Raw genomic sequence first — 22083 nt, forward strand, 5'->3', positions numbered from 1 at the left:
TGTGTGTGTGTGTGTGTATATGTATGTATGTGTGTAAATATGTGTATATATGAATATATATACATATATATATTTATATATATATATATATATATATGTTATGAATATGTTAATTTTAAGCACCAGATAGGATAATTGGGTAGGTTTAAAATGGCCTACTAGGGCAGTTAGCCTAGTACTAACTTATAAATCAATATACGTAGTGTGTGTGTGTGTGTGTGTGTGTGTGTGTGTGTGTGTGTGTGTGTGTGTGTGTGTGTGTGTGTTTAACATTCCAGGTTTCATTTGTTGGTGTCAGAAAGAGATGGTATATTTACTATGGCCTTTTTATGTTATTCTGACTCTGTAATTTATTATTCTTTATTACATCCAGCCACCATTAATGGCTATTACATTGGCATGTAATTCCCACCATTCGAATGTGAATTAGCTTCTGGATCATTGATTAACTCGCACCCAAGCCATTCATCTCACTTTTGGGTCTAAAAGTCATACACCGGTTACAGGTGGTACTGATGGACATTCTTTGTTCCTCTTGGATGGTCTGTACAAGCTGCACTCTTTTTGTTGCTGACACCTTTGGAAATGACTGCTGCGCTAAAGATATGACTTGATCTTGTACAGATATTCTGTTTGACATTAACAGATATTCAGCACAGCAGCTTTTGGATTACCCCTTGTCTGCCTGTGTCTACTACTATATCCACAGCAAAATCATATGCAGCTGAATGTAAATTGATGTCTTTACACACGTCAGAGCTTCTTAAAGTCATCTTTTCACAACCACCAAACCTGGTGTCCCACTTTCCGACTTCCACCCTGGTAGTCAACTAACCAGACTGCGTCCCCCCTTTTAAATTTCTGGATCCACCACTGTGATATATTACATAGTCCAAGGACAAACCTGCCCACTATTCAAGCTGTGCCTTAGCTACCAACTTTAGTAAATCCAATCATCTGTGATGACTATAACATATTTTTTGGTATTGGTTCCAAAGGTTGCTGTAGATTCTCATAAAACTGGTTCCTCCTCTTCAGAATCTGCAGTTAATGCATAAACTTGTATCGCTATAATGTTGAATGTCCTACCTTCTACTCTGATTGAGATCATTCTATTGTTTTTCTCCCGGGCCTCCGCTGAAAATTGGTTTAGTTCCAAGTCGGACTTCCCCGGATAACAAATGTTAAATAAATTAATTTTCTGTGTCATCTCAAATGGACCCTGCCGTTCAGCCAAAAAATATGTTTCCAGCTGTGGGAAATAAAACTGGCTCTTGGGTTGCAGCTTTAATTCTCTGGGTGTTGTGTTTACATTAGTCACACTTTTTGTGTAACTAAATTAGCTTTAATTTGATGTGACAGGATTACCAGACATCATTGAAACCAAGGTTTTCAGTTGTCCTTTTTAAAGATGCCCAACCATTGTGGGTGCTGAAATCTTTTAGCTGCACATTTGGCTAAAACAGATATAATCTTTGCATTGAAGTTTTTTGCTTCAGGTTTAATGTGTTCAGGTGTACATAAATAGCTAGAGTATTTACTAATACTACAAATATATTTTTGCAGAGAGAATGTCATACACATTCATTCATTCATCCATCTACAACCCCTTTTCTCATTTTTACACGTGGCGTTGGGATGTCACTTCTACAGTAACAATCATCTAGAGCCAAGGTTTACACTGCCAGGTGGCTATCTGTGCCGCAGCTGTTCTTCCATACCACACACTCATACCTATGGCCAATGCAGTGTCTCCAGTCCTCCTATTGCATGTCTTTGGAATATTGGAGGAAAACCAAGCAGACCGGGAGGACATGCAGGCAAAACACTGTTATCCTCTGAACACTTGCTTATATACAGTGTACTAACATCACTGCGTGTTCGGTGTAAAACGCTTTGCTTCCAGATGTCTGCCCTACTCAGACTGTCTATTTTTGGTAGAAATGTACTTTATTCTGTTGCTTAGGAAGGCTAACTGTTGCCTGTTTTATTTTGTTCATTAGAATTACCTTTTATGTCATTTTGGGGTTTACTTGCACACTTTATCACATACATTTCTTGCTTCTCATCAGTAGTCTTAGTTTTGCTACATGTAGATGAGTGACCAGGGTGGGTTGAATGGGGCAGCTACCTGGGTGCAATATGTCTAGTAGCTCAGTCTTCATTCTGATGTGAATAGCAGTAATGCATTTTCTGTAAGGGCTGAAGTGCTCCTTGTTCCTTGTCAGTTGAAACTAGTGGTTTTCTGCAGTGAAAAGTTTTTTTTTTTTTTTTTTTTTTTTTACCTCAAGTATGTAAAATCCCTTTTTCTTTTTTGTTGAGGGAAACACTACACTGGCGAATGGCCCTGAATGCCAAAACAGCTAGCTACACCTCTGGCTGTAGGCATCATAATATTTAAGTGTGGCATTTTCTTGTTTGATCTCAGGGGATGCTGTTCTCCATAACTGATGCTTCCATACTGTGTAAGATTTCCTTACCCTTCATATCAACCTGTTTACATTAAATGCCTTACTTTGTCATAGGTACATTTTGTATGTCTGTGTTTTTGAACTACAGTTCTTCTTGTTATAATTTTCAGATATGAACCAGTACATAACACATGGTTATTAATCATGTAAGATTCCTCAGTCTTCTGATCTTTCATCCTGTCACTCATATTCTGACTTTCTGTTATGTGGGGTATGTCACCCTGACTGCATAAGCTATCCTACCTTTTCTGTGTTTTGGCTAAAACACATAAGCCTGCTTAGTGCCCTGTTGTGGTCTCCTACTACAGGTTTACTTACTCTGTATATTAAGCCACTTTGCAGCTCAAAACATGGGCAAGAAGCAGGAACATTTTGTTCTACAACGTCAGCTGTATTTTCCTTCGTTCTGCTGAAAGTGTCATCTTCCCGCTCTGTCTTTTTAAAAGGTATTTGGCATACCTGGATAATTTCCCAAAGATTAGCCTGTCACGATATAGAAGGTACTGCCTCTTCACCTACCAGTACAGGCATCAGGGTCTTAGTATCAAGCTCTTCTAGAAAATACAACACATACCAGTATTCTTTACTGGTATCTCTGCCTTCGTTATTTTTTCTTGTTTGATTTCTTTATGTGATTGATGCATAAAACCATATTCCTTTTGCTTACACCTCTTGTTTGTTTGCTCAACAGGTATGTCATTAAGGCTCTGGACAAGACTGTGTTATCTGTCACTGTATACTACTTTCTCCTTTATGCACCTTACTTTCTCTCTCAGAATGACTGAACACCATTTCAACCTTTGTTTTCTTCTCTGGGTTGCTTTCCTTCTGAAAAGGGAACTTCAGAACACCTTTACTTTTCCTAGTATTTACAGCCACCTGTTGTGTAGATCTTTGCTTATTTGAATTTTCTATGCTACACTGAGAATAATGGGATTAGGACACTGACTGGATAATGTTTCACGAGGAAAAATTCTTTGAAGTTTGCTTGGGGTATAACGATATCTGTGCAAAAATTTGAAACTTTCTGTAGTTTGTTGCATACTTGGGAGCCATAGATATGTCCTCCCTCTGTTCCCTTGTACTTGCATTTTCCAGTCTCTCTTCCCAGTCTTCTCTAACCTCCTCTAATTGATTCTTATAGTTATCATGTAGTATTTTATATGCCCTACTAATTATCCCTTTGTAACAGCAGATTCTGTTCTAGATTCAAGTAAAAACTCAACCAAAATAGGCCTTTCACTTAGGATTCTCCTATCCATTTCTCTCTGTCTACACCCTGATATCAGTCCCTGGTAAGGAAAGCAGAATGTAGCTTAAATGTCTTGTTGGCCTCACTCCCTCTCTATTACTTTTCCCTCTTTAGTTATTTGCTCCAAATAACTTGGTTCCTTTCCCAGTTTTCTCCAGTAAATTTCAGTTCCATCTTGCCTATTTCCTGTACATCTGTTTGCTGTCATCCCTACTGGCAAAATCTCCTTTCTCTATTCTCTTTTTGACATAATTCTTAGATGCTTTCTACAACTTTATGAATATAATGCTATGTCTTGTTGTTCTTATTTTGAATCCCAAATCCCATTCTCACTCTAGTTCTTGAACTCCCCCCACCCCTGCATTACCATTATCACTTTCCACTTTGAATTATAACCAACTGCTTGTGATATGTATATGATAAGACTTAACTGTGTAGCTCTAAAATATCCTGTCAAATTAGGTAATCCAAAACCACCTTGTTGTATTGCAAGGATCAACTTATCCCACTTAACTCGTGCCTTCTACCCTTCCCAGATAAATTCCTTCAAATCTTTATCGTTGCTCACAACTTTTCCTTTGGTTGATAAAAATATGCCTGACTTGTATATAAAACTTAAGGGAGTGAAAACTTTTTCACTGTTTGTATCTTACTATCCAAATCCATAAACAAGAGCATTCAGTATATCAGTTTGTGTATTATCTTTTGTTTAGTCTCCTCCCACATATCCTTATTTGCCATAACATAATCATTTTAAACCCATACTCCTAAGTACTTCATTTTATCACGTCCCTGTAAATACAGATATTGTTGCACCAGTTAGTGTGTTGGCACATAGTTTATGTATAGCTATTGCCTTTGTTTTGTCTTCATTAATTTTGTGTCCAGAAAAGGCTTAAAACTGTCTCAGAATGTTCCTCAACACTAAAATGCCCATTCCTGGTTTGATCAGGTACAAAATAATATCTGAATATAAAGCCAACTTTTCTTGATTACCACCATATCCATTATATCTTTCATTTTCTGAGCGTCTTACTTTCTTTGCCAGTGGTTCTAAATATAATGCAAATAAAGGGAAAAAAGGACACACCTCCCTGGTTCCTCTGTTCAAACAGAACTTGTCAGAGACGACCCCCAACACGCACTTTAATTTTCACCTCTGATCCCTCATATATACCAATAATTAACCTTATTATTGTCTTAGGGAATGCAAATGCATCCATTGCCCTGCTCATAAAATCCCAGCTTACTCTTTTGAATGCTTTGTCTTCATCACGACCCACTAACAACAGTGGTATTCTCTTACATTCTGCTTCCCTCTGGATCATCATTGTTCTGTTAATGTTGTCAGATGTTTGCCTCTCCTCCACAAAGCCACATTGATCCATATCTATCAATTTTGATTTCACCTTTGCCATTCTTTTACCCATTATAGATATAATCACTTTATAATCATGATTACATGCAGAGAAAAGCACCAGTGTGGAAACACAGCAGTCGTAGTTCAAAATATCCACAGGTAAAATAGGCAGCAAGTAAAATAAATCCAAGTATGGAAACACAGCAGTCACAATTTAAAGTATCCAAAGGTAAAGTAGGCAGTAGACAACAGGCAGCAGGTAAAATAAATGCAAGTTTAATGCATATATATAAACTGGTAAGCACTTTCACTATGGAATCATAGCTTCTTCAGACCCTTGGGGTTTGGATTCACTGAATAACCATCCTGAAATCCTTTATTTATCAGATTCACATGCTCAGGTATTTCCAAATGTGTGTCATGTAGCATAGCTATTTGCACTCTGCATTTGTTAATATAGTTCACTACTCTTTCTTTTTTGTATGTACATGTGATACCATTCATGTTCAGAAATAATACAGAAAGTGCTGCCATTAAGTTAAGAAGTTTTTATTCCCATCTGTTATTTATAGCAGCTTTTTTGTTTTTAAATGTCTTGTTTCAGCTTTTGTGTTGCATACATTGGCAGGGTAATTTTTATACAGACGTTTCTTGTTATGTCCGTTTGAACCTATGTCATATCTTGCAAGACTTAGTGCTTTGGTATGCTTTAGTCTGTTTTCAAGTCGGTTGTTTTTCTTCCCTCAATATATTTTGTACAACAGAATCGGGAAGAGTCTGCACCCAAGTTTTCATGTTCTAGGTGTAATAGGTAGGAAGACTTCTAAACCATGAGCAAGTTCTAGTAGGCATTGAATAGTGTTGGCTTCCATCAGAACCCTTATTTGACTCCACCAGATCCCATATTTTTCATTTTTTTTAATTGCATCTCACAGGCATGTAGTTCATTTGCATTTCTTTTCCCTCATTACTAGTTTAATTTGCTATATATTCTATTTTTCTACAGATATCTTCCAGGTAAATATTAAATACGTGCCATTTAGACAGATCCACCTCCATTAAATTGGTGAGCTGGGATTATTAACACAGGTGTTTACATCTGCATCCCTTGCTCAAGGTCAGACGTGTGTGTGTGTGTGTGTGTGTGTGTGTGTGTGTGTGTGTGTGTGTGTGTGTGTGTGTGTGTGTGTGTTGAGAAGGGGGTAAAGCTATTAGTTTGGGTGATCAATGTGACAGATACATGTTTTGTTTCTATATGATGCTGTAAAGCTTTAAATCCATACCACTGATGCCATATAATTTGCAAAGGACAGTTGGTCTTCAGAATACTCAGTAAATGGACATTGTTGACTGGGATGATAGCAAACACCTGCCATGCCTAAAGAAGCTTTAATGCTGTCCAGCTGCAGAGGAGATTTACAGTCACTGGTTCTCCAGGATCTTATCTATCCCAATGCTTCGCATTTCTGACTTACTAGCAATGACTAAGAGTTGTCATAGGATCATAGGAAGTTACTAGGCTAATGGCCCTAGGATCCTTACAAGTATAGCCAAGTTCTACACTTATTTCAACGATCATCATGAATTGCCGCTGTCCGAGGGACACAGGTGGAAACCCCAGGATGAATCTACGGTTACCTATCCCATCATCTAGATTGCGTTTGAAGAGGGCCAATGAGGTGCTCTGTTTTACATAAAATGGAAGTCAATTTCAAAGGTGTGGTAACCTCTGGGAGAGAAATCTTTCTCTCCAGCAGGTTCTGTTAATGTCACATTCCAGGTTAAGGTCTTTAGAGCGAGTAACCAGTGTACCATTTGACTTGCAGATATGCAGCATTTCCATTAAAACAGAGTCATAGCTTGCCTTATATGCAAGGCATAGATCGCCTCTGAGCAGTCTGTATGAAACAGAATAAAGTGACAGTGATTTCAGATGATCTACATAGGACAGATGCTGAAGACCTTGAATTTTCCTTGAGGAACCTTTGTGGTCTCTCCAGTTGCTGCATGTGCTTGGAAAGCTACATACTAAAAGGGCATTATACTCAATTATTGGCCTGATGAGGGAAGAGTACAGATAGATTATAACTTCTTTTTTTCTGAATGCAGTTTATGAAATGAGCAATAGAGAATGCCGTTCTTACTACTGTGGTGACATGGTGATCAAAGGCAAGGTTACTGTCAACCTCTGAGTGTGTACTTAGAGTTTTGATATTGACATGGTAAACAGGAACATCGCACTTACCGAAAGGGATGATAATACATTTTTTCACATTGACTGTGGCACCAGTCATTTGTTTGTGTAAGACCCTCTTGTAAGATGTTGATATCCTTTGGAGATTTTATGACCGCTCCGAATTTGCAGTCATCAGCAAACTTTGTTAGCCACCCAGGGGCCGCTTGTGCTGTAGGACTGCGGCCCCCCACCTGTAAAATGAATAAAATAACCCCCCCCACCGTAGAACATAAAAAATAAAATTTAAAAAATTTCCGGACTCCGCACATGCGTGCTTAGTTCTTGGCTGCTGTTTTAGGCAGACCAAAACTCCACGCACGCATGCATGCTCATTCCTGAGCTCCAGACTGCTCTGTTAGGCAATCCAGATAGGGAAGGCAGGAAACTCTGCCCTTCCAACCCAGAGGTCTGTACGGTGACGACCGCACAGACAGGAAAGTCACCGGACTGCATCACCCGCAGGCTGGAGGCTCCAGCCTCCTCACGTCTTGCGGGAGACCCAACAGTATGTGCGGGCTGTTATGGAGGACAGAGACAGGTGATCGGGCTGCAGGATCACTACGGAGGACTTGGCTGGGCTGCTGCAGAGTACAGGATCCCTACAGAGGACAGAGACAGGATTATAGGGTGTGTGTATGGGCCGTTATGGAGGACAGAGACAGGACGTTTATGGAGGACAGAATCTGCAGTGTGTGTGTGTGTGTGTGTGTGTGTGTGTGTGTGTGTGTGTGTGTGTGTGTGTGTGTGTGTGTGTGTGTGTGTGTATGTATGTGTATGTATGTATGTATAACATGCCCCAGTTGCTACATGGTGGTGGGTAGAAAATAAGGCTTGAACCCTGTACCTTGGACACAAGTGACAAGAGCCTGAATTCCCTACCCACCACCATTTGTAAAACATTTGCAGATTTTTGCCTCATATTTGTTCTGTTCTGTTCCTCATAAAATCTGTGGTTTCTGTATTTTTGTTACTTAACACAGACAGTAGTGCAGTGGTAGCATTGTTGCCTGACAGCTACAGGTTGTCTGGTTTGATTCTTGGCTGGGGTGCCTTCTGTGTGGAGTCTGCATGTCCTCCCTGTGTTTGTGTGGGTTTGCTCTGGTATCCTCAATGGATATTTGTCCCTGTTTTTTGGACAGTATTCCCCCATTATTGGCTTCGTCCAATTTTTTGTGCCAAGTTTGAGAGTTATGGTGATAGCTGAACTCACTGAATATGTTTGGGGGCTGTATTCCTCCATTATTGGCTTTGTTCAAGTTTTTGTGCTAAGATGTTGACAGCTATGGTGAGAACTGAATTCACTAAATGGTAGCCATTTAAGTTTCAGTCTTCCTTTCTTTCATAAAAATAGATTATTTGGCGTAGTGGTATGTTGCTCTGACTATTTTGCACAGGGTCCTGGGTTCAATACTTGGCAGTGAAATGTATGGTGGTAACACAGCATTTTATTCTAGCAACTTTCCAATATTATACAAGCAATGTTTAAAATGTGACCCTGTTTTTTGGGCTTTTGCCCCCCCCCCCCAAATAAATTTTGGCTTTGTCCAGATTTCTTGTGCTGCAAAGTTCAGAGAAACCGCGGAGTGTCGAGTAGATTTTACAAGGAGCTGAGAGCTGCAGGGGAACAAAAGTTTAGTGCTGCTTATGCTGAGTCTGCATACATTGTTAATAGCACAACAGGTAGTGTACTTCCTTTTGATGCAGAAGGCTGTGGGTTCTACACCCACAGTAGGTAGACGCATTGCTGATACTGTACTCTGTTGTAAAGGGGTTGGATGTTGCTGTCCTCTTTGGCAAAGATACCTAGTAACTATGAACCTGTTATCAGGTTTGCCATCCATTCCCTATTGCGATATTACTAGCTTATCATTTTTTAATGCAACATAGGCAATTTATTCCTCAAGGACAACAGGCACTTTATTTGTCGATGAAACAATGACATATAAAGGTGTTTGCTGGCAGTAACCTCTGCATTAGTTAACAGAGTTCTTTAATGTGGAATTATTTAGATGACTTTTACTTCTATAAAGATCGTGCATATTTACTGATACTGGTGGACTGTAGAAGTTTGAGTAGACTTTTATGATGGAAATATTCTGAACTGGGCAGTTTTGTCATTATTGGTGCATGCATTTTGTTTCATTGTTTACTGGAAAAATGTTCAAAACAATACATTTAAAATGCCTTCTAACAACTGTACTGTAATGTACAAGGAATATAATTTAATACAGTCAGGAAGGTGTATCAAAGAGCATGTGTATGTTTTGTGTTCAAGGGGCCTATGAGTTGAAAACAGCACAAAATTAATCTCTATCTGCCACTGGCAAAATGTATTTTCTTTGAATGTGGGTTTCAGTGCTGTTTCAATGAATGTGAGTTTCAAGGGCAGAGAAGTTTTAATGTTAAGTCTAGTTTCATTGTGAGACTGCATTGCTTTGTTAGCAGATATCTATTAGGGTTTATGCTGTAAAATATAAAATAAAACTTTCAAATGAAATCCATATCATCGCAGAAATAAAGCACTATGCACATTACAGTGTTTATGGCAAATGGGGCATAATAACCAAGGAATGGGACATTGGAATGGCTGCAGGGGGTACTCTCCATTCGACCATGATTTTGTGAGGGGGGGGGCAGCAAAATCAGACAGCCCTGGCTGAACTATACCTCTCAACTGTCCAGAATTTTGCAGAATGAATAGATTTTTGCTTCTTATTTTTGGTTTGTTCCTCATAAAATTTGTGGTTTTCTGCCAAATCATTTAGGAATGAAGTCACTAAATAATGACACTGATTTTCAGACGTCATAACCTTCAGAAAAATGCATGCTAAAGCAAGACCTGTTATTCTATCAGATGTCTTAAGTTTATACAAGAGCAGTTTTTAGTACTGTCTGTATGTTCCCCCAATATATTTGGCCTTGTCCAGATTTCCTGCATTAAGAGGTTGAGAGGTACATGCAAATAAATTGCTTTATAGAATTAGGAATATCCAAACCTCTCAACTGTTCCCAATTTTGGCTCAAAATGTTGCTCTCCCCCTAATAATCCCTTTGCAAAATGGCAATTTTGGAAGAAAACGTGGAGGGTTTACAATTATAAATAACTGTAATGATCAGAGTTATAGATTACTTTTATTTCAGAAATGCATGTAGATGCTCTTATTTTGTCAGCTGCTCAATTAACAGTACTAATTTTAAAAAGGTGTCCCTTCTTTGACAAGTTCCCCGCTTTATTGTGTGGCAATTTTATATTTTTGCATAACATATCTGGTCTGTTATTCATAAAATTGTGGTTTTCTGGCAAATTAGTAGCAAATCATTAAAGACTGAAGTTAGAAAATAATGGCAGATACTTGAATTTCAGATTTCATACCCTTCAAAAATTCATACTAATGCAAGACCTGCTACTATTCTATTATCTTTCTAAGTTTATAAGAGCAAAATTTAAAAATTGTCTTTATTTTAGGGCCTGTGTCCCACTTCTGTATATGGCTTTGTCCAGATTTCTTGCTCTGAAGTTGTGAGGTATGAGTGTCAGAGCCATCACTGTCAGCCAGAGACATTTCAAACAGTGACCTACTTGTCGCATCCCACTCCCCATTGTACTGGCGCTGGATGTGTCCAAGCAAGGCAAGGAGCAGTTATGCAGTGTAAGTGTGCAGAGTATTCCCCCATCCAAGGTAGACTACAAGTATGACCGTGGCTTTTCTTCTGTCCTTGATTTTGCAGAATGTTCTGGTTTTCTGTCATATTTTTATACTGTTGATTTATGCTTCTTCTTATTCAGAAAATGCATTCTGTTGCAGTGCCTTGTTGCTCTGTATTAAAGTAGCAGTGCTTTAATGACCATCAGATAAGCTTGTCAGAGATTGTAAGATGCAAGTAAGCTTTAATAAGCATACTGTTAATGAACTACCAACATTGAAAGCCTTTTCATTGTTGCCATGCAGAGAATATTTACATAACTAGATAACGTATAAGCCTTAGGTATTGAAATGCATGACAGTATTTGTAATAAAGGACAGGATTACAGTATTTTCAGAAGCTCATTACATTTGTTGGAGACTTGCAGTTATCTTTGCAGGCTTTACCCGTAAACTAAACAGAATGCCAATCTATCATGTGTGGTCCATAACTTGTGCAGTAATCCTTTAAGCAATTTATCTTGAGCTTGTTTCTTGTTTGCTGTTCATTTTTTACTTTGATCATGTGTTCCCCATGAAACAAGTAGATAGTTGTTGTCAGGCAGCAGGTCTTTTTTGGATAAGAAAATTTTTACAAGTGGAGGTATCACAGAGAATGCTACTTTCAGCATGTTAATTGGTAATTTTATAAAGCTGAATATAAATTATAATTAGAACTGCAGTGCAAGGAGAAGTGGTTTGAGCTGAGTGCTGCTTGTTTTTTTTATACTTGATTTTGACTGGCATTCTAGTAATGTATTTAAAAAGCAGTTTATTTTTTTATGCCTCACAACCATTGTGCTTCCATCTAGATATTAAGTAAGTTGTCATGTAGCCAATGCATTGAAATATTTTTTCTTCTACACTTCATTTTGTCTTGATTGGACTCTCGTAATGACGGTTTGGCACCCAGGGCAGCGTATTTAATTAAAGTTCCAGTTGTTGTAGTTTTGAGCATAGCTCCACCCCTTTCTAGTTGGGCACACCCCTTCCCATTGGCCCCACCCATTCAGCTGTCTCCTGCAGCCCCCCTTTAATTTGAAGTCACCAGCCGCCACTGCAGCCACAGACCTTTAGTTTTAGCTTGTTCTTCGGAGAAATAGATTCCAAACAGTAGAGGCCTCAAGACTGATCCCAGTGGAGCACCACTGGTTACAGGTCTGCTGTTGGAGGTGGATTCCCCTATTTTGATTATATGGGTTCTGTCAGTGAGCCATTTAGCAACCCATCAAATGATATAAGGGAAGATACCTAGCTGGGTGAGTTTGTCAATGACGCCTGAGTGGGTGATAGTGTCAAAATTCTTGGCCAAGTCTAGTAGGCTGTATGCATAGATTTCCCCTTGTCCAGGGCCTTGGTGACTGCCTCAAAGAAGTCCACCAGGTTTAACAGGCATGATCTCCCTTTGACAAATCCAAACTGAGTAGCAGATAAGGCAAGTCAGGCTAATAGGTCTATAGTTCCCGGGGTTAGTGGAAGCATCACCTTTGTGCAAGGGTATAATGATCGCCATTTTTCATTCAGCTGGGACAAAGTCCGAGCTTAGATTATGATTGAAACGAGTAACCAGTGGAGTTGCTAATTCTTGTCTGAGCCCATGTAGGACACAACCTGGGATGTTATTGGGTCCCTTAAATGCTGTGTTTTTGGCCTTAGAGAGGGCATTTATGACCTGCTGTTTAGAGATACAAGGTAGAGGACAGGTGGTAGGGATGTCATTGGGTAGTTGTGCCAGGGACGGGGGGGTGAAGTTTTCACAGAACCTGTCGACTAACGGGTTAGCTATGTCCACAGGCTCCGCATATGTGGTATCATTAACTACCAGTTCAGCATAAATCTGTACCTTTCCGTTTAGGTTATGGATGTAACTTAACGCTTTGCGGCTGTCCCGTAATTGAGGAAGCTAATTTGGATTTGTAGTTTGCATTGGAGGATTTCACAAGAAGTCTTATTTGCTTGTTTAAGCTGAGGAGGGAGTGTTTCCAGTTTAGGGCTTGCTCTGTCTTACTCTTAGACAGCAATTTCTTCCTCTTATTGTAAAGCTTGTTAATGGCAGTTATCCACCAAGCAGGTTTGCTGTTCTTTGAGGAGCTTTTTTTAGTCCTATCAGGTATGGCCGAGTCAGTGCAGTTATACAGATGTTTATATAAAGCATTGGTGTAGAATTTGGTGTAGTTGCCAGTTCCGTCTGAGGGGGGAGGTTCAGTAAAGCTATTTATACCATCCTGTAAGAGGTTATAATCTGCTTTGGAGAAGTTTTTGTTTGGTTGCTGCTGGGGGGGGGGGGGTCAGGTGTGATAGTAACTTCGAATGAGACTGATTTGTGGTCAGATCTCACTAGGGAAAACCTCACAGTGGGGGTGCTACAGTGGTCCCCCATATTGGTAAGCACAAAATCCAGGATGTTGGCACCACTTGTGGGGATATCAACTAGCTGGTCCAGTGCATTGGAGTTGACAAAATCGAGGAACGTTTGTGCAAGTCAGTTAGAGCACAAGTAATTTACCCAGTCAATGGAAGGGTAGTTAAAGTTGCAGAAAAACAGGGTGGTCAGATGTATGTTGATAGAATCAAGTAGATCCAAATAGGCAGAGTGGGTGTCCTGATTCATGGAGGGGGTCCTGTAGCTGGCAGTGACTTGAATAGGTGTCCTACCAACAGATAATTGCACCTGAAGTATCTCCAGGGAATCATACTGTTTAACCAATCTAGAGATGTATTTATGTTTAATGAATATCGGTAAACCACCTCCTTTAGTTTTCACGTCAGTTTGTTGTCTGTACGTGTGGACAGAGGTGTAGGCTGGTAGGGTTGGGTTACTCTCCGTAGCCTTGAACCAGGTCTCCCTGACTGCACAAATGTCTGTCTTCCAAGGTGAGGACTGCTTCCATTGAGTGCAGGTTCATGCTAACGCCTAGCGTTTAGCAGCATAACGTTGAGGTTGTTTTTAGTTGGAGTTTTTACGTCGGGAATTTTGTCCTTAAGACACTGTCTAAAAAAGGCACTACAGGGGTGGCAAAAGCCTTAGCCAGTAGCCAAAATCCCAGGTGTGACAGATAAAGACCATCTCTGGCAAAGCAATGAGGTCTGTCAATCATGTCATCCCCGGCTGACAGATGCTATATCCCCTTAGAATGACACCAGAAACTAAGGCAATTATATTGAAGTCAGTCATTTTCTGTTTGTACTGAGGCATCATCCTAGGCTAGGTGAAGTTAAAATGCTGCTCAAGGTTAGGGACCTACTTGCCTGAGAGACACAGTGTGAGAGCTCAGTCATGTCTCACTTCATATAGTTCAGAGAGACCTTAGGTTATTTTAGAGAAACACACACACACACACACACACACACACACACACACACACACACACACACACACACACACACAGTCGCACACACACACGCACACACACACACACCTTGTTACTAAACTTTTCTTTACATTTTACGTAAGGACAATAGCAAGCTTCACTCAACCTGTCACTATTTGATGAGAGTCAGTTTTATGGCCTCCTGAAATAAGGACTTGTCTTGGCAAATCAAATTTCATGTTTTGATGATTTTTTTTTTTTAATTAGGCCTTTTACTTGATTTGACGGCACGTAAAAATCTACTGCCAATCTTTAGCGGACCGGAGTTCCGCTGTGGCAACTCCTAACCAGGAAAAGCCAAAAGACACAACAACAACTTGATTTGACCTTTTCAGTGATTCTTTTGGAATGATTCTCTCCTTGTTGAGTATTTCAGTCAGGCTTTTACATTGTCCCTTTTTGTATTTGTGTACTGTTACAGTGCCTAGACACTCTGGTATTGTAAGTCACTTTAGGAAAGAAGACACGAGTTTGAGGATATAGATAAAGAACAATGCAGTTGGAGGCTGGTATTCTTAGACTATTATGAAGGTTAACAAATGATAATTTTTCTTAAGAAGTCAATTATTTTTGTGTAGAGTCATTGTTGTCCAATAGATTGTACCTGCTATTTAGGACTGAATAAGCTCTACAATCCAATATATGATGGTCTTCAATCCTCAGGGTTCTTTTATTATCCTTTTGATCTGGACTTTCTGTAGCTGTGGCCAAACCCCCCCCCCCCCCCCCAGTTGGTGCCCTTCATTTTGTACATTGTTGTTTGGTGATATTGAGGCTGCTTCTAAAGGTGACTGTCTGCATTCCGTATTGGAAGTCATCATTTCTCATTGCAGTGAAGGACATAAGGCTCCTGAAGGTGTACCTTAGGGGTGTTAAATTGGTGCATGGTTAACACATCCACATGCAGCTGTGGATACTCAGGTTCCAGTAGCCTCCTGGTGTCAGAATATTGAATGGTGCGTTGGATACAATGCTGCTTTTCCTCCTCAGGGGTGAATTCTTGTATCACCCAGTGCAAGAATTGTCTGTGATAGAGGCCGGAGGTTGACCATGTGCTGATTAAACAAACTGAGGCACATCTGGAAGTTTTCCAGAATTTCTCATTCAGATCTGTTAATTCTATGTTTATTTCTATAGGTAGCAGTTCATTGGCAAAGTTGGGCAGTTGATATCTGCATCTTTACACATCTGCACAACTGGTACAGGTTTACTGTAATTAAACCAAAGTGCTGTATATGTCTTTTTCTAATTATTATTAATTTACTGGTTGATGGACTGGTCTATTGACCCTTTTATAGGGCATGACATGGGTCATTTTGGTAGTAGGCACTACTGCATGTTGTTGGATAATTTTTGTGTGGAAATGAAGACATAATTAATACTTTTTTGAATTCTACCATTTAATCACTTGTGATCATATTTCCTATTGGTGCTGTCATGTTAATAAAATGGGAAGGCTGCTTGCCCTGATCATTTCTTTTTATGTAGTCTTTGGCTAGTTTTTTGTTTAGTACTGTCAACAAAGTGACCTTATAATTAACTTTCTTTCTTTGTAACAGTTTGGATTATATTTTATTTAATAGATTCCATTAATGTCAAAGTTAGCTTCCAGAATAATTTAATACAGACTTGTGGTAAGAATTAGGATGAAGATAAAAAGTAAAGTGGTATATATAATTTATTTACATTGCCAGTTATTTTATGCTTTTCTTTGCCCACTTCAGGAATTAGCCTCAGAATGTCTTGTTTATTTAAGTTGCAAACGTGGTTCTTAAACAAACATGCCCTGACATTTGCTTGAGGAGATGTATATCATCAGATGTCCTTCCATATGGAAGTGTTGTAGTATTATTTACAATAGGGATTCCCTGCCAAGGGCAGCCCGACATCCGGCCAGATAACAAAAGCCTTTAGGTTGTAATGGGTATGCTGTACCTCACTAGTATGCTCCCCGCACACGGTATAGGACATAAATGTGACGTCCGAAAGTATCATCCTCAGAACCCATCTTCAATCGTTGATCTGAACACTCATTCATGTGCTCGTTTCTATTGCTTTCAGATAAGTGCCCTGTTGGGGTTTTTTGATTTTCTTATCTTATGTTTTGCCTTGTTTCTGATTGTTGGAATTCATGTCATCCAGAAAGGGGAAATGCCAGTGCAGGAGACAGATTCCCCATAAAAATCATTTTGAGCATTATTTACTCTGTTTAGGCGCTTTCCACGACCATACATCTTGTGAGATTTGTCAAGCATTCATACCCAAGACGTTGTGGAGTCTGCTTTCTTCCCTTGTGATTTATTTAGAAAACCAGTGACTTAAACTGTTGGCTAAGGATACCATGGAAGGATTTTCCTGGCTCAGTCAGCTGTCTGAAGAAAAAGGCTAAGAAAGCGTGATCTGATTTTTTGGCTGTACCACATCTACTAGACATCTCTCTCTTGATGCTGGGGAAAGCCTGGTGGATCATTCAGTTTCTTTCTTTGATTCCTCTGCCGTGACCGCTTCAGAGGCCGGCATGGATCTGATGCCATTCACTTCCATGGAGGTTTTGCAGACATCCGCTTTGGATGTACAGGGGGAACCATGGATGGTTATTACTGAAGGGCCTAGGGGTGTTCCTCAAACTATAGTGAGGGAAGAGATTCTGACTATCATTATTGAGCATCATCAGGGTTCAGAGCCTCCAAAATTTTTCAAGGCTGATGTCCCACTTAAAAAGAAGCAGAAAATTAAACATTTCATCTGCTCCAAAAGATCCTCAGAGTGAATGGCACAACTTCACTCAAGGTCTGTTTAATGTGCTTATGGCTCTTAAGCCTCCACAGGGAGTTTTTGATCCTGTTCCTCCCTGGACTTCTATCCCTCTTAAGAGACCCAGGGAAGAGGACTCTTCTAAGGAAGATGCTGCTGATTCTGATCCCTTACTTATTCCTCCCAAAGTCCTTTGGCTGTTGACTATGGTTCTGAGGAATAAGTCTGTCAAGTCCTAACTCTCCTTTTCAGGAGATTTCCTTTGGTAATACTGTTTCCAGAATGATGGAATTTTTCATATGGGACTGTGCTCAGGTGTCTGATCTTCAGAAGAGGTACTATGACCTTCTACAGATTTAGTCTCCTAGGCCCTCTGCTGTTCCTCCTGTTCGTGCTGCCTTGCTGCATTCTTTTTTCATTGCATCTCAGGCTCCTGATTCCCAACCCCCTGCTCCTAAAAAACTTGATGGTTTTGTAAAGTACCTGAGAACTACAACTTTCTTTAGAAGTGTCCTCTGTGGACTCCTCTGTGATGTCAGTTGCTTCTTATAAACACTCCAAATAGTTGCCTTCCACTATGTTGCTTACATCTCATAAGTATTAAGTTGCTTACATCTGATAAGTATAACAGAACCATGGAGAAGCTGGAAGGAAGGATGGAAGGTGTATACTTCTGCTGCAGTATCCTTTAGAGCTGTTAATTATCAGACACACATGACTTGATACATTGTGGCTGTTCTTTCTCAGGCCTGTCAGGCTATTTCCGATCTCCCTGATTCTGAGGGGAAGGCTTCTGCTCTTGCTTTGCTAGGGACTTCCTCCCAAGTAGCTCGCCATTCCATTAAATGCAGTTATGATGCGGCTGATGCTACATCTAGGGCTGCTACTTTTGGATCTGTTTTGAGGAGGTATTCCTGGCTCAGACTTCAGCCTTTGCATGATGATATCAAGTCTAAACTGATGGATGCTCCCCTGGATAATAAGGGCTTGTTTGGTGCTGCTGCTGTGAAGTTGTTCAAGTCCCTGCAAGAAACGGGCAAGGCCTTAGAGAAGTTGAAGCATATTTTTGTTTCACCTGTGCCCAAATTTCAGAGCATTATCCTAATAAGCCTCCTTTTGTCCGTAGATAGTCTCGCCCTCCTCCCAAAGGTAAAAAGGGTGGTAAAAAGGCTCCCCCTGCTGAAGCTACAGAGAAGCCACCTTTTCGTGACAAACCAGGTGCTGTCTAACTATCCTTGCCCTGTTCTTCTCAGTCACATTCCTCTTTCTCTATATCTCTCTCTGTCCCTTCCTATTTGACTAAAGATCACCCAAGACTCCTGGGTTCTTTCCATTATTCGCCAAGATTGTCACATGGTTTGGAAATATCTTCCTCCTTTTCTGGGCATTCCTTAGCCTCCTCAGGAATAACTGCCCTTTTTTTCCAGAGCTGCATCAGGGCTTCTTGCCCCAGGGAACTATTCAGGAAGTTCCAGTTCCTCAAAAGGAAAAGGGATTTTAATTCAAAATGTTTTTGGTCCCCAAAAAAGAAGGCACCTGGAGACCCATTCTGGACCTTTCTCAGCTAAACACCTTTTTGAAGGTCCCATCCTTTCAGATGTTGTCCCTTCAAACCTTGTTTCCTCTGCTGCTTGCTCCAGCTTTTTCCGTTTCCATGGATTTCAAGGATGCTTATCTACGCATTCCAATTCATCCCCTTTCAGGAAGTTTGTGTGTTTCTCTGTTGCTTCCTGGCATTCAGTTCTCTGCTTTGCCCTTTGGCCTCTCTACTACCCCAAGGGTCTTCACCAAATACCTTGCACTTGTGATTGCTTTCTGCAGGTTAAGGGGATACAGTTCTTTCCGTACTTGCACAACCACCTCTCCAGAGATCTTACTTCAGCATGTACACTTTGCCATTTTTCTCCTGCAGAGCCTGGGGTTTACTATAAATATCAAGAAATCTTTCCTGACTCCTCCTCAGGGTCATGTTTTTTTTTCTGGGAAACAGGATCCAGACTGTTCCAATGCTGGCATCCCTGCCTCCTTCCAAGGCCTTAACTCTCATTGCTTTCTTTCAATCCCTTCTTTCTCTGGCTTTAATCACAGCCAGGGAATTTCAGAGGGCTCTGGGTTACATGGCTTTCACCATTCCTATGCTGCCTCTAGCCAACATTCTCATCCTTTAGATTTTCTCGTTCCTTTTTTCCATGCCTCACGCTGGACCTTCAGTTGTCCCTCAACCCAGGGGATTTCTTTTCAACCTCCACTCCTCTCTCAGGAACTTTTCACAGATGCCTCAGACGCAGGATGGGGAGCCTCCTTTGGCCTTCTGAAGGTGCAGGGCCTTTGGGTGCTTCAACAAATGAAAGACCACATCAGTGTCAAAGAGAACAGAGCTCTTTTGCTGGCTGTTCAGGCTTTTCATTCTCTTTTCGTTCTAGGGACCCTCAAGATTTTCACAGACAATACATCAGTGATGTGGTATGTCAACAAGTAAGGGGGGAAAAGATCTTATCACCTAGGTAGGTTAGCCCTTTGGGTTTGGGAGCTAGCTGTCCAGTATCAGGTGATCATTCAGGCAGTTTACATTCTCTCAGATCAGAACAAAATGGCAGATTGTCTGAGCAGGTCCATAACACAATCCCATGAGTGGATGCTTCACAAGGAAGTGTTTCTGGATATTGTCCACCAATGGGGTACTTGTGAAGTAGATCTGTTTGCCTCCCCTCTGAACAGACAACTTCTCTATTTTGTACCAGTACCTCATGCCCTCTGGCCTGAAAGGTGGACGCCCCCTCTTTTTCTTGGAAGGGGATGTTTCTGTATGCCTTCCCTCCCCTTCCCCTCATTACGAAAGTCCTGTTCAAACAGGATGCTCCCAAAATCTTGCTGGTGACTCCCCTTTGGCCCAGACAGCATTGGTTCCCTCTTCTTCTGCAGCTTGCCAAGGGCAGTCATCACAAGTTACCTCACAGGATGGACCTACTTGCACAAGACAAGGGATCTCTCATCCATCCCTACCTGTCCAGTCTTCAATTGACATTGTGGGTGATAGGGTTTTGATCCCCTATAGACACCTTTTTTCTGAGAACATACCTCTGGTCCTGCAGGAGGCCAGGATGCCCACTACTAGGAAATCTTACTCATCCAAATGGAACAGATTTTCTGTTTGGTGTCTTTCTTGTAACCTGGATCCACTTACTGTGGATGTTCCTTTGGTTCTCTCTTATTTGTGTGAGTTGCTCAATGCTGGGTTGGCATATTCTTCTATTAATACCCACCTATCAGCTGTTTCTGCTCGTCTGCCGTTGACTCCCCCTTTAGAGTCTAAATTTGAGGCCAAACAGTTTCTTAAAGCCATTCTTCACATTAGGCCTCCCAGAAAACCTCTCTCTTTCCTGGGACCTTAATTTTGTTTTAGAAAAAGTGACACAGTCCCCTTTTGAGCCTGCTGCTTCAGCTTTCTTACAGCAGTGTTCTTGGAAGACTGCTGTTCTTTTGGTCTTCACTTTTGCCAAATGGGTCTCTGAGCTGCAAGTCCTTATGTCTGTTCCTCCTTTTTTAGTTTTTCATAAGGATAGGGTTCCCTTCCTACTAATCCTTCTTTTATGCCCAAGGTGGTTAATGAGTTGTCTCCATGATCAGTCTATTCATTTGCCCACTCTTTTCACTTCTCTGCAGTCTGCTGGTGAGAAGATTGTGCACACTTTGGATTGCATAGACAACTCTTTCATAAATCAGAACAGCTTTTTGTTTCTACTCATCCTAGGTCTATAGGTTTGGCTGTTTTCAAGCAAATCATTTATTTTTGGAAATCTAAATCTATTTCTTCCTGCTGTTCTTTTTATGGGAAGAGCCTTCCTTCTTCTTTTAAGCCTCATTCTACTAGGGCTGTGGCTTCTTCTGGTGCTTCCTTCAAAGTTTGGATACTATTTCTGTTCTTAAGGCAGTTACCTGGACTTCTTTGCATACCTTTACCAAGCACTGTAAGTTGGATGTGATTTGTAGGGCCAGAGCTGGTTTTACTAGGGTCATTCTCCATGCCTTCCTAGAGGGCTCTGCTGGCCCTTCTCCCTCGCAGTCTTCTTCCTGAGCTATTGTACTCTTCCTATTGTAAGGAGTACTGCAATAGGGATATGGAAGAGCATAGTATAGTTGTGTGAAATCTTAACATAACAGTAGATGTCCTTTTCTTCTCTGTTGAATTGTTCGCTTCCTCCCTCCTCCCCCTGGTCCTTTATTCTTCTGGATGTGCTTGTTACCTGCTAGTGTCCTTGGACTGTCATTCCTACTGGGGCTTTTCAGTTCTGAGGATGGTAGGTCCAGACTTCACCTTTATGCCCTACGCTGTACATGGGGAGCATATGTGCGATGTATGGCATACCCATTACAACCTAAAGGCTTTTGTATACGGGTTGGATGTCAGGCTGCCCTTGGTAGGGGATCCCTATTGTAAAGAATACTGCAACAGTGAAGAGAAGGACATTCTGTTATGGCAAGATCTTACACTGAAGTATTTTTTCAATATGGCTACCTATATCAAAAGTTTTGCCTAAGTTTGGTCTAGTGGCTTTGTTTAGTGCAGCTGCAGAGTTCTCATTAGTAGCCACTTCTTGATATAGTATAACAGATGTGCATCATGTTTTTCAGTCAGTGGCCTTGCAAAAGCGTTTTGTTTTGTTATTTTGTTATTCTTCCATCACAGCCTAACCTGTGTACATAAACATGAAGTCTTTACGGAGTCTGTTCATTACTTTTTTTTGGTTCCAAATCATATAAAAATTCAGTCCTGTTGATGTCAAGAAAGTAAATCTTATGAATGCAGAATCATTTTTCAGATTATATGTGGTCTTAATGTTTTTAAGAATGTGCTTTCCTCTGGCATTCAAAGTACAACACAGCACCCTTGCAGGAGATTAGAATGGACTGCTAAAGTTGGAAACGTGGCAGATTGCAGCCAATGCATATGGTATG

The 22083-nt window shown here is 40.6% G+C and overlaps 1 protein-coding gene across 4 annotated transcripts in view; it reads left to right on the plus strand.

The window, feature by feature from the left end:
* Nucleotides 1-22083, plus strand: part of NFIA (nuclear factor I A) — a 1748145-nt gene that overhangs the window by 318869 nt on the left and 1407193 nt on the right. The gene's annotated exons all lie outside the window — the stretch shown is intronic.

This window comes from Protopterus annectens, chromosome 10.part0, assembly GCF_019279795.1.
Source record: "Protopterus annectens isolate FY-2018-M chromosome 10.part0, PAN1.0, whole genome shotgun sequence".
NCBI classification, from domain to species: domain Eukaryota; kingdom Metazoa; phylum Chordata; order Ceratodontiformes; family Protopteridae; genus Protopterus; species Protopterus annectens.